The sequence below is a fragment of the Passer domesticus genome, chromosome 1 (genome assembly GCF_036417665.1).
Source record: "Passer domesticus isolate bPasDom1 chromosome 1, bPasDom1.hap1, whole genome shotgun sequence".
NCBI classification, from domain to species: domain Eukaryota; kingdom Metazoa; phylum Chordata; class Aves; order Passeriformes; family Passeridae; genus Passer; species Passer domesticus.
In genome coordinates, this window is record NC_087474.1 from 104,496,888 (window position 1) to 104,514,165 (window position 17,278).

Genomic DNA, 17,278 nt, shown 5'->3' on the forward strand with positions numbered 1-17,278 from the left:
AATGAAAACATTAAAGAATGAATCATGCCAATGTCTTTATGTTCATTGTCCTGTGATAGAATAATATATCCATTTCATTGACAAGGTTTTTTCATCTGGCATTATTCTAGTATTTTGAGAATCAATTGGCTGAATTCCTGTGGACTTCAATCTGTACCATCTTTGCAAAACTTTAAAAAAAAAAGAATTTAAAAAAATAAAGCTATAGCGCTACTATACTACATCTTGGGAAAGTAGACTGTAGGCTGCTCAAAGTACTAGTTAGTAAATTTCCATGGAAATCTGAGTTTTGAGTGAAATGGGGTTCACACATGGTAGTCAGTTTTTAAGAAACATCTTTTAAGAGTGCAGGAGTAGGCAATCCCACAGCATTGAAAGTCAAGAAAGAGAGGCAGAAGACTGGCTTGTCTGAGCAGTTCTAGGTTCCTTTAGAACCTAGGAAAAAAAAGTATATGGATTCTGGAAGTAAGGTCAGGCTATACAATAGGACTGTAGATATGCTACTGAAACCACTATTTGAAGAGAATTCATATTCTAAGCTCAGTAGGAGTTAAAGCTGGCCAATATATTGGTGGACAACAAATGAAGGTTTTAGGTACATTGACAGCAAAAGGAAGTCTTAAGACCATGGATTTGTTACTTGATGGGGCTGATCACTTTAGGAACATGGGTGAAGATAAATCACAAATATTTATTACCTTCTTCACTTCTGTCTTTAACACCAGTCATGGGAGTTGGGGCTCTGGGAGCCCTGGGATGGAACACCATGATTGACCATGAGTGGTAAGCTCCCAGACAACTTCGAATTGGTACAGTTTGCTGCTGTAACTGAGCACAAATAAGTCCGTGGGACCTGGTGGGATTTACCCCAGGGTAATGAAATAATGCACTGATGTTATTGCAAGACCTACTGTAGCTATACATCAACAGTCTTAGGAATCTAGAGGAGTTCCAGGTGATTGAAAAATGCCAAACATTTTTCCAGGTTTTAAAATAGGCAAAGAAGAAGACCCTGTTAAATACTGGCCTGAGAATCATGCTTTTGCGCTTTGTAAAATTATTAAAAATATTTTCCTGGGAGTTAATGAAGAACCCTTGAAAGATCATGCAATGATTAGTCAAAGCCAACATGGATTCATGAAGTGATAAGTTATTAACTTATTACAAAGATACTCCCCTAGTGAATGGAAAGAAAGCAGTGGGCATGGTTTTTTTTTTTTATTTGAGCAAAGGTTTTGATACCATTTCTCCCAACGTCTTTATGGAAAAGATGTCCAGCACATAGCTGAACATGCATACTATATGGTAGGTGAACAATTGTCTGAAAGGAAGGACTCAAAGTGATGCAGTAATGGAGGCAGCATCTAAATGGCAGGCAGCTACAAGTGGTGTTCCTTTAGGGCTTGATTTGAGAGAAAATTCTCTTCAATGTTTCTCTTAATGATCTGGACACAGGAGTTAGGTCACACAATGTTTGATGAAGATAAAAAATTAGGAGGAGTCATTGATTCCCTTGAGAGTAGAGAGGCAGTAGAGAATCATATTGATAATTAGAGTAATTGGTAAACACCAACCCCATGAAACTGAGCAACAACTAATACTGGGTTCTATACTTGGGACAGTATATATGCCTGGGTGCATGTACAGACTGGGGGACAAGAGGCTGAAATGAAGCTCTGCAGAAAGGGATCTGGGAGGTTTGTTTGCTGTGAAGTTCAATATGAACTAATGTTGTTCCCGGCAGCCAAGAAGGCCAAAAGGATCCTGGGGTGCTTTAAGCAGAGCACAGCTGACTGGTAAAAAGGATTGGCTATCCCACTCTGTCTCTGCATTGATGCTGCCTCACTTCAGGTTCTGAGCACAGTGCTGGGCTGTGTCAGACACCAGAACCTGATTAAGAGGTAAAACGGAAGAACAATGAACAAATTACATAAATATTTGTGGTACATGAGCATAGTTTGGCTCCCACCAAACTATCCACTTCTGATATTTATCCATTAAATTGCCTGTGAGGGAGTACAAGCTGCCTGCATCTGACAGACATTTTGAATTTGTTGCAAAGGTATGTGGACTAGCAGCTGTCTTTTGGAGGAATTAGTATGTAAACTTAATGACATACTGCACTGCTCTGAGCCGTGGTTCGGGGTGCATCTATGTGCCAAGAAAAGAAATATAGCTAAGGGGAAAAGAGGGTCATTGTTTTTGCAAATCATTGTATTCATCACTCTGGCATATAGGAAGACAGAACTGTTAACTATAAGACATAGAAGATCTTTTAAAAAGTCATTGAGGCAAAAGCTTAATTCTATTTTCGAGGCATTACCTAAAAGTAGTTTGTATTCTTTGTGTTTTGTGTTTTCTTCCCATCCGTTTTGTTTTCAGCACAGGACTGCAGGCTGTCTTGCAATTCAATATTTGTTGATATACAGTTTTACCCATCAGTAATACAGATTTTAAAATCAGTGTTAACCGTCAATTTTGTTGATGATGCACAAGGCAGAATAGAGCACAGCTTGTGGTTTTACAGTTTTTTGTCAGCAGTATTGACAGCAGTAAAACCCTGAAGCAGAACCTGCGCAGAAAGCAGATATGTGCACTAACAAGATGTTATTTTGAGAGTTTCCTTTCCAGCTCATAGCTTTTTACTGGCAATATTTTAATTGGTCCAATGCCAACATAAAAAATATAACATTTTACAGCTGTAATCAAAGTACACTTGGGAACTATTTGACCCAGTGATATAATTCCCCTTCTGTCCCAGTACAAGTGCACTTAATTAAATATACTCCAATATTTTCTTAATAAAAGATATATTTTACCTCTGACCAGTCCATAGGTTGTACATTAAGCTCAGGCTTCCACTTATACAGTAAAAAATCATAATGAGAGAAGGAGAAAGGGGGAGGTTTTTATTTATTTTTTTTTCAAATTATATTTTAAAAATAAGTATAGCTGTAGAAGAAAAAAACACCTCCTTAACTTTTTTCCCCCCCTCTTATAAAATAACAACTGCAACATTCTTAACATTTAACAAAATTACTGACAGGTAATATCATTAAATTCTCATTACTGGAAGCAGCAATTTTTAAGAATGAATGATGATGGTATCAGTTTTCACATACTCAATACCTTCATAGCAAAAGTTTAAAAATAAGGTCTTTTGTGAATCATTAACAAATCTAACCTAGAAATTTCACTTTATTGCTTGTGTCTGTCAATCATTTGCTCTTACCTTTTTTAGCCAACATGAGTATTAAAAAATACTTTATGGTCTTGTCTAAAACCCTGTTTTTCTCAAGGATGATCAGAGCCATGACAAATGTTGCATGTTTGCACATTGTAGTCCTAGGATTGCTTATGTGGGTATGATAAGTCCTAGGATTTTTTAGTCAGCACTGCTGAGACCACACCAGGAGTGCTGTGCCCAGTTCTGAGCTCTTCAGTACAAGAGAGGCATGGAAATAGTGGAGAGAGTCCAAAGAAGGGCCACAGAGACAATTAAGGGCGTCTCTCCCTTGAGGAAAGCCTGAGAGACCTGGGACTGTTTACCCTGGAGGAGGGAATGGACAGGAGGGAACTCATGAAGGTTTGTAAATACCTGAAAGGGATGTGCGAAGAGGATGGAGCCAGGTTCCTTTCAGGAGTTCCCAGTAGCAGGGCAGAGACAACAGGCACAAACTCTTATGGAGAAGGTTCTCTTTGAACATTGGGAAGCACTGTTTTATTGCGAGTGACTGAGCTGCAACGCAGCTTGCTCAGGGAGGTTGTGGAGATACTCAAAAGGCCCTGGATGTGCTCCTGGGAAATGGAGTCTAGGAGATTTTGTTTGAGCAGGTGGGTTGGACAAGATGAAGTCCAGAGCTTCCTTCTTCCACAGTTCTTTCCTCAACCATGCTGTGATTCTGATGTTATAAGTTTCCCAATAGCTCCCATTATAATTTAAATGGTTTTTTCAAGCTTCAAGTATCAAGTGAAATTTTCACTGTTGGGATATCTGTTCCTGAATAATCAAATTCAAATAATAGTAAAAACAATAATAACAACAACAACTACTTATAATCTCAGCAGAAAAGGTAAAAGTAAAATATTCTGGTTTACAGGGAGGGGAGAATAAGAGAGAAGCAAGGAGAAGGGGAGAGAAGGAGGTAAAGAAGGGGGGAGGGAGGAAGGACTAATAACATGATCATAATAAATCAGGCAGAAAAACCTCTACTTTTGGTCAGATTTGTTCAACCACAGCCCTACAGACTAGAGAGATCAGTAACCTTAGAGAAGCCCCAAGGGTTGCATGGGTGGCACAGAACAGGATGTTGCACTGTTTGATTTGTTAAGCACACAGATGGTGGCTGTTGAGAGCACACTCCAGAACAATTTGTACCGTACAGTAGCAAGGCAAGCCACTAATCATACATTGCTCAGTTAATCAATCATTCACCTAAGAAAGACCAGATGGCACAATTCATAAAGAGTCAACTACAAGTGTACAAAAGGGCTCATAGGTATTTCTGTCCTACCCTTGTAATCTATAAAAGAGACTTTTTGCTTTCTAGATTGGCTACATGTTCGCTGTCAAATTGAATTCACTAACATGCTTATCTCTTCTGAAAGATAATTTTAAATGAATGTATCACTAATAAATTCATTATCCATAAGCTCAGATAAGAATGAGAGTCAATAATGAACAATGTCAAGATAAACTAAATAAACTTTAGGAGCCTCTTATAAGAAATTAATAGAGGGATGGTTCCAGCAGTTCTTACAGTGATGGCACAAAGTCAGTGATGGCCTTAATTTGATGTTACTGCCAGAGACCGCAAGGTGTAGTGCCTTGTGTGTGGTCCATCAAAGCCCTAGAGAAAGAATCAGGAGACTCTGGAATTTGAGTTGGTACCTAAGTCCTAGTGCACTCTCGTGAAACCTATTCAGACCCCTAAAGTTCTGGTTCCAAACATGTCCATAATCAATTCAGTTATGCAGAGTAACCTATTACCTGTCTTTCCCTCATTATTACAATGTTTTACACCTTGCTTGTAGGTCTTGGTAAAGCAAACAGTTTCCATGAAGTACATAGTGGTGCAAAAGGTGTGACTGCAAGAAAAGTTTGCCTTTAGTGTGACAAAGTGGGTGCCACTTCCCCATGGGGAATTTTCCATGAAATAAACCTTGGTTGAAACTTCTGAAATGAACAGGAAATCAACCACAAAGTGCGAAAACTCGTATTAATTAGGAAATTGTTCATTCTTCTTCCTCCTCTTTATCTGGGAGAAGGAAACCAGGATTAAGTTTGTTTGTTTGTTTGTTTGTTTGTTTGTTTTTTTCCCAAGGATTAATGATATTTCACCATGCAGAGAGAAATAACAATCTTAGATTTCTTTGTTAATGACAATGAATCTGGACATCTCCTATTATTTTGTTCTATTGACTTAAGAAGAAGTATAAGTGGCTCCAGTTACAAGGTAGATCAAATTTTTCTGTTTAGAAAGAAATATCCTCTGACCTTCAGGAGAGCATACAGGTTTTACATCCTGCCTGGATGTCATAACATTCCTAAACAATTAGGGTTAAATCTGCCACTGATGGGCAGACTAGACTTAACCAGTTTCGCTGCCTCATCTTGAACAACAACACAATAGCAAAAGTTGGTGGGTTTTTTTGGTTTCTTTTTCGTTTGGCTTGGTTTGGTTAGTTTTCTTGTTTTCTGTTTTAAAGGTGGAGTCAACTAAATTGTCATGCTTCCCCTAGACTCAGAGACACATGCTCTTTCAGCCCTGTGGTCCTATTGAGTCAATATGTCTTTCTCTGCACTTCAGTGTATAATAACCTGAAATCTTTACAAGAAATGTGGGAGATTGAAACTTGAGCCATATAGTGTAATCCTTCTTCAATACATGTTAGAACAAATGCTTAACCATATTACCTTCATTTTGGAAAAAATTACTTGCAAGGGACTTCATCTAAAACCTGTGTCAAGAAGAACCTAGGTGTCATTTGGCTTATAAGTGGTTCATTTTTCAACATATCTGCTTTTGTAGGAAGGCTGGACTTAGAATCACTGGCACCTGAATGCACCCATGTTTAGGAGCCTAGTCATTCCAGATAATATATGGAAACTAGTAAGATGTACACTGCAGCTGTATCTATTAAGGCTAAAAGAGAGACAGGATATGTTAATATAATTTTTAAATCCATAAAATGTAATGAATTTTCTTTATTAATTCACATTCTCCTCTAAACAATTACCCCTAATGTGGGGATGCAAATAAATACAGTAGAGGAAAAAAGATGTCAACATTAACCTGTAATGTAACTTCATCTGTCAAGTTACACTTAGATCAGGAATCTTTTTGTTAGTAATGTCTGAAAATATCTTTTCCAGAACTTAACATTACTCAGAAGTGATAATATCAATTTAAAAAAAAGATTAAAAGAAAGAATATAAAAAGTTTTTTTTAACTCATAATAATAACTATAGTCAGCAGAAAAAAAAATGGTTACCTATTTTGGTGAATAGCTATTTAGTTAAAAACTAGTATGAACTCACAATTAATATTATTCTAATTAAAAATTCAACCAGGTAAAATTTGGTTTGTATTAATAACTAATTTTGCAACATTTGCTATTTCATGTAGCACATTCACCTTAATGATTATTACTTTTAATGCTAATGAAATTTGTTCAGTTAAAAAAGGGTATTGTTGACATATATCTGAGCATATTTTAGCTGTGAGCACATAAAAATAGAGAATGGATTTTTAGAGTATTTTCCTTTCCTCATTTTTTATACTTCATTCTTCTTCTAGGTGCAAGTACCTTCAGTTGCAGATTTCTTCTAATTGCTTAAATGTATTTTGCAAATCATTCTCAATGAAAGCACATTTTTCATTGGTTCTGTTACCAACTAAAATACCAATAGTCACTGAAGCAATTGATCAATAGTATTATTTCCTTCTGCCACACCAATTCTGCTCACCAGGGTCTCTGCTCCAGAAAACTTATGTGTTATGTTATTGCCCAAGTCCGAGATCTATACTGGCTAGAGTAGAATAAATAGGCAATCATTCCTGTTAAGGAGAAACAGATTTCTCATTCATTTTTAAGCACTTGAACACTGGCCTAACTACAGTGTTTTATTATGGCTTCTGGATTTAGGAAGACCAATTTCTGTTAACTTGACTTCACACCCACGAAGTTTTTAGGACTTGGCCTGAACTGGTTAGACTCAACAGCCATAACTCTAAATTTTTTAATACTTTCTGATGCATGAGTATGTGTTACTGTCCCTATGTCTGCTGTCATAAAATCACTTTAATATACTGTTAATTTAAAAAAAAATAAAAGAAAAAAGAAAAAGAGTTTACAATAGAAATAAGTTCAGCATAAAGTTCTATTCTGGAATAAGATTCTGTTGTTTAACATTGATATTCAATTCAGGTTTTGCCTTACTGAAATTTAGTCATATGGCCACTTGTGCTCTCTTTCTTCTGCACAGAGATGAATGAGAGCCACAAAATGCTTGTAGGGAGTTTATTCAACCTTGCTTAAGATGAGTGTCTCTCTTTTCCATTAAGGATGCGAGAAATGCTATCTCCTATGTTTCCAGCTGTGTTATAATATAAAACACATTTCAAAGAATTCTCTGGCCATGTTGGCACTTTTTACCTCTCCTGCTATAGGATGGGAGGCTGTACGGGCAGGAATACAGGTCTACTTTCTCTAAACCATTTCAGGAATGCAGTTTAGCAATCATGCTAGAGCTGCTATATTCTTTGTAATTTCACATCTCTGTCTCTTTTTCCTCCTGTATCTCTTCCTCCATTTTCATCTGCTCAACACAATTCTAAGATCAATTGAATTCATGACATGCACTTTGATACAACCATGAATGTATTGTATTTCTGTCTTGTACCTCTACTTGTACTATATCTGAGTACAAACCTGGAAACCTGGAAAAAAAGAAGTCTGGATTAACCATCTGGGATATAGAAAGTGTTAAGCTTGTAAGTACAGGCACGATTTGAGCAGGCTGTATTTTACTCTCTAAGAGAGGTCATAATGACATTTCCCATAGGAAGCCATGTGGGAAAGAAGCAGCACATCATTCTGTTTCTTTATGGAACTGTTAATTACTGTCACGTCTACATGAGATAAGAGACAACCTATTTACTTCACATTTACACAGTTCTTCTTTAGCTCTAAAGTAGAAGTTAATGTGCTTTAGCCACGATTCTGTAATTTCTGTCTTTTCAAGACACACCTGCCTATTTTTCATTTGCTTTTCATAGCAAACGAAAAATAGGCATTTTTCTGGTTTCTTGTCATGAGTTGGACTGGTATGAAGACCAGTTCAACTCATGGCAAAAGCCATTTATAAGGCTCCAGGAAGTATGGCATCTCTATCATGTATCATGTATCACTTTTTATACTAAAATTTAATACAGTGTATATTTGAAAAATGTATATGATTGCTCATACATATCCTTTGTATTAAATGTGTTACTTTGCATATAAGATACTGTAATACCTTAATACAATTTTTTTAAAAACTGACAAAAAAAAAAGGTTAGCCAGCAATTCCCTGTTTTATGGGCCCTCTGGTCCCTCTTTTACCTTACAACTGGATGAATGAGAAGAATTCCTATTATATTAATTCAGATTTTGTGCATCAGTTATCTGATACATCAGCTACCCTGAAAAAGATAATCCAAGTATCCTAGACTGCTTCCTGCTATCTAGCACCCCAGGCTCTACAAGACCATTTATGATGGTATTTTCCACATAATTTTTCTCTTAAAGTTAAAAAGATGTATTTACTAAACATATAATAAAATTAAAAACAGAGATTATCTATATATGATGCAATACTGGTTTTGTCTATGTAGGTATATTTGCTCTAGATATATTTTTTCCTGTTAATTTTGCTGTTTTTTGAATTTTTTAAGTGATTTTTCATCTTCTACAGGTTGAGCATCAACATCTGCCACCCAATAAATGTATCATCAGCATTTGACTAAACAACACTAGAAATACTCTCTACCTGAAGGTGTTTCACTTTAGACTGAATTAAGAATGGATAATACATTCTGATGTTGTTGACTTCATTTTCTATTCTGACTAATGCATATACAGAAGGATAAGAACATTATTCTTCCTCCAGTGTACCATAATAAAGAAACCCTTTGCATGTTTACTCTTGATAGATTAAAGTGCATATGGTTCTTGCTCAAAGGCTGTTTAGGTGTGGAGAAAAGTATCCTTAACATTAAGATAATCTGTGTTTTCTTTTCACTGGCTATTAACTAGTGGGCTTTTTTCCCTATAACTTCTGTAGGCATAGTCACCATACTCAGTACAACATTGATATAAATCATGCGGAGAATTAATGTGAAGATTTTGGAAGGCGTGTCACAAATCCCTGCTTTTAAAGTTACATTTTGGTAAGCATATTTACAAGGAGGTTGATTTCCTTAAACTTATGCATAAAGCAGAGTCTAAAATTAGTGTGATCTTACCCAGAAATGCACTTTAATAAAGAGTGCTACTAAAATTCTAATTTATTTGAGATTTAATAAAATAACACTCATTATATAGTTATTCATTATTGAAGCTACAATCTTGTAGAATCTTGTAGAATTGTTTTCTTCAGACTTTAAAAATTGTTTTAAAAATAATACCCAAACTGTAGGTGTTGGGATCTTTACTTCTAAATAATTCCTTTTCTTAAATAGCAACCTTAGTGGAATATTTTTGTTTATTTGTTTCTTTCCTTCTTTTTTTTTTCTTTTTTTTTTTTTCTGAATATGAAAGTTGCTTATTAAGTACTAGTTAAGAAATCACAGATGTTGAAAACTTGTTACACAATTATCCTTACAAGTCCATCCTTACAAATTTAGCTGTGCCGCAAGATATTTGACTTTGACTTATGTTCCCAGTTCAAGAGATATATATACTGAAGGTTGCCTTTCTAACCACCGAATTATTCTGTAACCATAGAAACAGCTGAACTGACCGCTAACTGGGATATTCATCCTGATAAAGATCTCACCAATTCTGCAGAGGCCTGGCTGTTTCAGGTTCAGCATTTCAAGCCCACAGAAAATGCAACTGACACGCAATATTATTAAGTATTAAGGGAAAGAAAATGTATGTATCACCACACATTCTTACGAGATACACTCCTCCCATCACTGAGTTCAATACACTTTCCGCCTTTTCACTTTCCTCAAATGTTCTTAAAGTATAACAATGCAAGTTTCGATTATGAGAATTTGTAACATTTGTTATATTATAGAGTACTTAAGTTTGTGCTTAAAACTGTAAATGAGTACTTAATTCATTAATTTCTATCAAGATAGATATATTTCCTTGTTGTTTTTTGGTTTTTTTTTTTAGATCTTTTGCTGTTACCTAATCTCCTGGATCAAATGTATGAATATATACCCATTTATATCTTTAGAACTTCTATATGTTCCATCACTTAGTGAGAGTTAAACATTAAGATTTCTCCCCACGTTTATAAAATTAAATTTGACCTTCTATTCAACTCTAAAACTCAGAATGCAAAACTGGGGGTGGGGGGGGGGAACCAAACCAAACAATTTAAATTGCTGATTATTTTCAGCTTCAAACTGGGTTATCAAAAAAGGACTAAATCTTGTCATGTGGCTTTACCCAATATCTCTTATTTTTACAGCAAGGTAAAAGTCATGAACCTGATTAAAGAAAAAGATGAAGAATTCATTTGTGCATGAAGAAAAGCTTAGGAAAAAACATTAAGCTGTCAATAAGACATAAGTTCACAAGGAGCTGGTCCTCTGCAGCACAGATTTCTGTATATGTATATATGTGTGTCTGTGCCAGTAGAGGTATACAAAATATTAACTTATAAAGGAAAAAAATTTAAAAAATTTGTTTGCTAAACAGGAAGGACCAATAGGGTTGAAGTACCCTAAGCTGGTTTGCAGGAAACTAACCAGTAGTTCTTCCCAGTGTGTGTGCTTTTGAATATGGCTATAGGCACTTCTACAATATGTGTTGGTTTGGGGAGGAAGGAAAAAAAATGGCACAGGGACACAGAGTTATTGAAAAAAAGAAGATTCCATAAATAATTGAAAAAGTAATACCAATGATATTTGACAATAAGCTTGGTTTTGTTCTGAGCCCTCAAAATCCCCAGAATTATCTTGGTTACTACTACGAGATACATAAGTTGTGGGAAACTTCACTTTTGACTTGAATCTTTAAAATAAAATTACTAGGAGGCATTTGTTTTATCTGCATAAAGAGATATAAACCACCACTGAATGATGGATCTTAATTTGAATTTGCCAATATTAAAGAATAGTCTCTAATACCAGAATGCATTCTTGAAATTTCTCACTCCCTGGAGTACTTTTGAAGGGAGTTTAATGAGACACAGAGCATGAGACTGGTTCTCTAAATCTGATCGTTAATTTCATGCTTCCAGTTTTTCTTATTCTCGTGATTTGTGATGAAAAGTTAAGCTCCATGCAGGTCCTTTCCATACGAGTCACACCCTAATTGTCAGTCATAAGATGCTGGAGTTGGAGATTATTTTTCTTTGAGTTTTGGTTTGTTCTATTTTGTTTGATTCTTTTCTTTCTATATTTCATTACTTTGGTTTGTTTATTTCTTCAATAGAATCAAGTGAAAAATTTCCCTGTAAAAGAACGACTTAGAAAATATTTACTTAATGGTTTTATATGGTTTTAATAACTTTATGAAGTTATTAACCAAAGAAACAAACATGAATTTTTGGTTTTCATGAAGTTAACAGTTCTGCAATGTACAAAAACATAGAGCATAGGGTCAAAGACTAAATTAAGTTCACCAATTTTATACTGTATGACAGCAGGTCATAAAATCAATCAGAAGACTGCCAAGGCTAAAGATAGTAAAAAAATAAGAACAATGAAATTCATACAAGTGGAGTTGTTGTAGAGGTACCTAACAAACACTGTACTAAAGATAAATATTGTTGGCTTATTATGGTTATTTGAACTTTCAGAATGCAGTGTGCAAAGAGCTCATTCTGGTGAAGGAATGGAAATCCCACAGAATATGAGTAAACAGGACAGCAGCCTCCTCAACCTTCCATGTCCAAGAAAAATTCCTGATTATCCTAAGAACTTTGTTAACAATGTGAAAAAAAAATTAAATTATAATTCTTATGGGATATATATCAAATGGAAATACTAACTTTTCAGAGTGAAGAGAGAGGGTTTGTTCCAGGATTACTTCCAATAGGAAGTTTGCAGGAGCAAAGAGTAAGGACAAAAAAAACCAAAAACAACTCCCTGTTAAATATCAGACACAGGGCAAAATCCTTCAAGCTTCACAAAATCAGGTATGATCAAAAATTAGCCATCAGCATCTCATTTTGTCTAAAAAAAAAAAGAATTTCCATGGGGAAACCTATAAATTCAGAGTTAAGGCCTCAGTGAACCAGGAATTGTAACCTGGTATCTGACCATGCTTTGATATGCATTTAACTTTACTAATATTTCTCAGCAGGTCTGCAATATTCCATAGTAACTGATTTTGCAGCATTTCAGACCTGTGTGAATGTCTGAAGTTTCTCTACTATTATATCTTGATGCAATATGAATTATCTGCACTATGTACCTTTTTGTTTTGCTAGTGCTCATGAGTATCTCAAAGTAGATAATCTGTAATTCAAATAACAAATTTTTAAAACAAGACATGAAAGCATTCTTTGATTGCCTCTGGTTGTAGTGACATAATTTGTTCCCGAGCCCTTCTTCAATTGATGCATCAATCAACAGGCAACATGCTCACTCAATCACATAATATTCATCACCATGCTACTCCTTCCTTGCTCAAGAAGTAGTCCTGGTCTTTACCTTCACAGAACTGTTTTGTTTTAGTTTTGTTCAGTTTGGTTTGTTTTTATTATACAATATTGTTACCATACTCCTGACTCGTAGTAACTAACTTTCATTCGGAGTATATTGCTCCCTTTTTACAAATATGAAATTGCAGGAATAGAGAGCCACAGGATAGTAGTCTTCATTTTTCAATAGATTTGCTATCAGGAAGTAAGGAATATAGATTCTCATCCTATATCTACTACATCACTCAAAGAATGAAATAGTCATTAAAAATCTACAGCATCATCTACAAAACCTGAAACTGATACAGAGGCAGTTTATCAGAACATAATTCTGTGGCTTTAGCTATGAAAATTCCTCATCTATTCTTAGGTGCAGATCTTCCAATCTAGGCAAATAATTAACTGGAAATTCTATAGGGAGCAATAGGCCTTGCTATACAATAATCCTGCTTTGTGCACTTAATAACTTGGTTCCACCTGCAAAAAATAGCATTGATGAACTTGCTTAAATTCACTAGAGCTTCTCTCTACTTCTCTAGACACCATCTTTGAGACTGCTACATATGTGCAGCTCCTCCTTTGCCTGTTACTATGTTGTTAAATGCTGGGCAGGTTGTGGAGCTTTTTTCTCACTCAAGCTTTTGACTTTGCAGCATGAATAAAGTATTTTGTCATAAATATTTCCTTCTTTTGCATATTTTGAGAAAAACAAAATCAGAAACAAGCATAACATCATGTGATTTTTCAGTAGTGTCATCACAATTAAGTTGCAGCTACTTGATCTGGTGCTACAAACAGTTGCCTTTTCATGAATAAACTGTCAAAATTGAAGAAGCCATTGTCTCCACAGATTAGATCCTTCTATCTGCCAGCATTCATGTGCTTGTCTCTGAGTCGTATGCATCAGCTGTATGACACAACTTGAATTCATATCAATGTCAAATCAATCACAGTAGTTTTATCTGTTTTAATTGTAGTTTCAGCTACTTGTGCACAGAAGTAGAAATGTAAAGGCTTCACTCATGGAACAGTAACAAATGACCATGGGACAGTAATAGTTTCTGCAGATGCTTTAAAATTATAACAAATATGTGTCCAAATTTTGTGAATGAGAGATGAATGGCAAAGTATCTTTCAGAATGAGGTTTTTGGACTGTGCTTACAAAGTTTTTTGCAGTGTCTGATTAATTCTGCCTGTGCTCCAAGCTGATGATCAGCCACATTGAAGGAGCAAGAAGGATAAAAGGGTACAAAGACAAACCTTACTCTCTAGGTCCTGCTCCTCAATACTGCTTCTAGGTCAGACATGTTGCCACACAGCTAAATGGTTTCCAGGTGTTTGAAAGTATCACACAGATTGATTTCAGATCTTCTTGGACATGAGTGACTCCATTGCACCCACTTGAAAAACCAGGAGTCTAAACCAGGACTCTGCTGTCCTCTCATGTCCATTCCCCACTGCTGAGGCTTTCTGCCACTGTTCTGGTGTAACTTGCATTCTCCAGCTCTTTCTCTAGCCTCTGCATACTCTGGTCACTGTTCCAAACCCTAGCTGCTATCAATTTGCCTTTTATTACCTCCATATTTCAATTGGCGCAGGACCAATGCAGGCAAAGGTTTTTTCTGAACTACTTCTCCAGCTCTATATTATTTTAGTACAACTTCAGAATTCCATCTGTGTCTGATGTTTCCTTCTCCCCATTTAAGAAGTTAGGAGAGTAAAATATGCTCTTATTTCAGAGATACTTGAAAATACTATTTTCAGACTGTAGTGGATTTCTTTGCACTTGTGGTAGCCGATATTATGATATGGTATTTAAATTCAAGTGTTTGGGGTTTTTAATCTAAAAAATGGGGTTTATTTTCATCCCTGTTTTTATGGCATAAGGATGGTAAAACTATTTAAAACCCTCTATACTGATGCTTAAATACATGGCAGACCACTGGTTTTATTCAGCTCTGCTGTTTTCTTAATATGCCTGAGTTATTTGTGTTTAAATACACTGAATTTTTATGAAGCATAAATATTCCAACATTTTAAATAGTTTATGTTTAAAAAAGTTAAAACTGTGGCAAAACAAAGCAGAAATTTTTAATATAGAAACATGCAATAAAATGGGGAGAGAGTTGCTGTTATCATGGACAGTATCTCTGTAATTTTATTTGTTCAAATAATTTGCTTTAAGAAAAAGCTACTGAAGTTATGGTAGAATTAGAAATTTACATTTGTTGCATATTTTTATATGTGCATATAACCATGTGTATACAAAGCTATCAATGTTCACAGAGAAAAAAAAATACATCCTGACTTCTTATATAGAACTATGGAGCCGCAAATGAGCTCACATATTTTTAAGAATTCATTACTTTTCTAAGACATATTAACCTAACCTTGAACTATCCTCAGAATTAATGCTAAAAGTTCATTTGTCAAGTAAATGAGGAAAGTACATGTTAGATGTATTACTTTTAACCCTCCTCTCTCCTCAGAATGTGAGTGATCTTATTTGCAAAATGTAATCATTTTTGTTCATATCTAACAAGATTCCCAAAGTATCCTTGGATAAGAGCAGCAGAGTGATAAAACATGGGTTATTTTAACACAACCCTTATTGAATTCAAAATACTTTTTATGTAGAAATTGCTTTACTTCTCCTATTTGCATCATTATGAATATATTTTCCTCATGTTTCTGTTGTAATTTTCAGAGGGGTCAATGGTAAAAATATGCAAATTCTAGAAAACTGTGTTATTACCTCATCGAGAGTGAAATCCTGAACTTTATTTCAGTAACTTTCATATGCAATTAAAGCTCAACTTTCCCAACAGGGTTATAGTATGTTTAATTAAAAATGAAGTTCATGATAGTCTAATACAACACATTAAATCAAATGAAAACATTTCTACCTTGCAGCCTTGCCTTCTAAAATTACGGATAAATCATGAAAAGGAATTTTGACTTCTCACTTTTTGTTCTTCAAACCAAGAAATTTCTTCACTTCAAGAAGATTGATTTCAGACTTAAAAAGCAAATATCTGTATTATACAAATAATATTCTATGAGTTTTGATGTTTTTCTGTTTTTTCCACCAAGTGATCAAAGAAAACTAAAAAGGTGATCAATGGTCCACCAGCAAAGCAATTAGTAATAAACTGATAAATATTTGTTGCTTTATGGCTACATTGATATTCACAAGTGCTGTGGGTTAATCACAGAAGGCAGCTAAGCATCACCCTTTCACTCACTCCCACAGCAGAACGGGGACGAGAAGCAGAAGAGCAAAAGCAAGAAATTAAAGTATGGACCAATATCAAGACAGCTTAAGAAAGGAAGAAAATCTGCACACACAGATCAAGAAAGAAGTTCATTCACAGTTCCCTTATTCAGGCAGATGTTCAGCCATTTCCAGAGAAGCAGGGCTTCATTATTAACAGCTACTTGGGGAGAGAGAAGCCATAGCCACAACAATCCCTGCTTCCTACTGCCCCACATTTTGCTGCTGCCGTGTATCCTCTGAGTCAAAGTAATGCTTATTGAACTGGTTTAGGACAAATTAGGGAAAATATCTTTAAAGGAGCTTCTTATAGGAAACAAAACCCTCCGCACCTTCCCCCCTCCCCACCACTGGGTTCGGGAAGAATTTCTTCAGAGGGGAAGTGGAAAAAGCTTGTTTATTAAAGAACAACAAAAAAACACTCCCAGCACAAGAGAAATAGCCTGAGATGGCAACAGATGTTTCACCAGTCCAAGGGGTCGAGCCGTTTCTCTCTTCGCTGCGGAGGGTACGAAGCTTCTCTTGCAGACCCCGGACAGAGCCCCTTGCCCGGTGCCGGTCCGATATCTTCGGGGGGGAAAGGGGGGGGGGGGGGGGAAGGGGAAGGAAGGGAACAACAGAAACCGGGGAAAGGAGGGGAAAAAGAAAAATGGCGAAAAAAAACAAGCGAGCTAAAAAAGCAAGAAAAAAAGAAAGAGAAGCAAAGCTAGAAGAGCAAGCAAGCAGCCAGCCGGCCAAGCAAGCATGCAAAAAGCCCAGCCCCAAGGCAGGGGGGGGGGGAAGGACAAAAACGATAGACACAACAAACGGAGCAGGGGACAGAAACCACGATTTGGGATAATAAGCATGAAAATGTCCTGTCCCCACGACATTCCACCCCTTATCTCATATCGTGAACATGTTATTGAACAACGTAAACTTTCTTCTTACTTGCTCCAACCTTTCACACTTACACGTTTTCTTTCATTCTTACTTGCTCAGACTTTCGACACTTTCATATTTCCTTCTGTTTCATGTCTGTATGATCTAATGTACAGACAATGGTGGTCACGCTTAACAAACAATGATATCATCCCACAATCAGATCTCCCTGAGGTACGCAACGGGTTGTCTCATCTTTTTGCATTATCCA

General features: G+C 35.9%; 1 long non-coding RNA gene across 1 annotated transcript in view; it reads left to right on the forward strand.

The window, feature by feature from the left end:
- Positions 1–15,902, forward strand: part of LOC135289076 (uncharacterized) — an 85,720-nt gene extending 69,818 nt beyond the window's left edge. Inside the window, exon 4 of the long non-coding RNA XR_010351879.1 lies at positions 15,786–15,902. This is a non-coding gene — a long non-coding RNA (uncharacterized LOC135289076). The remainder of the gene's footprint in view (positions 1–15,785) is intronic.
- The last annotated feature ends 1,376 nt before the right edge of the window (positions 15,903–17,278 follow it).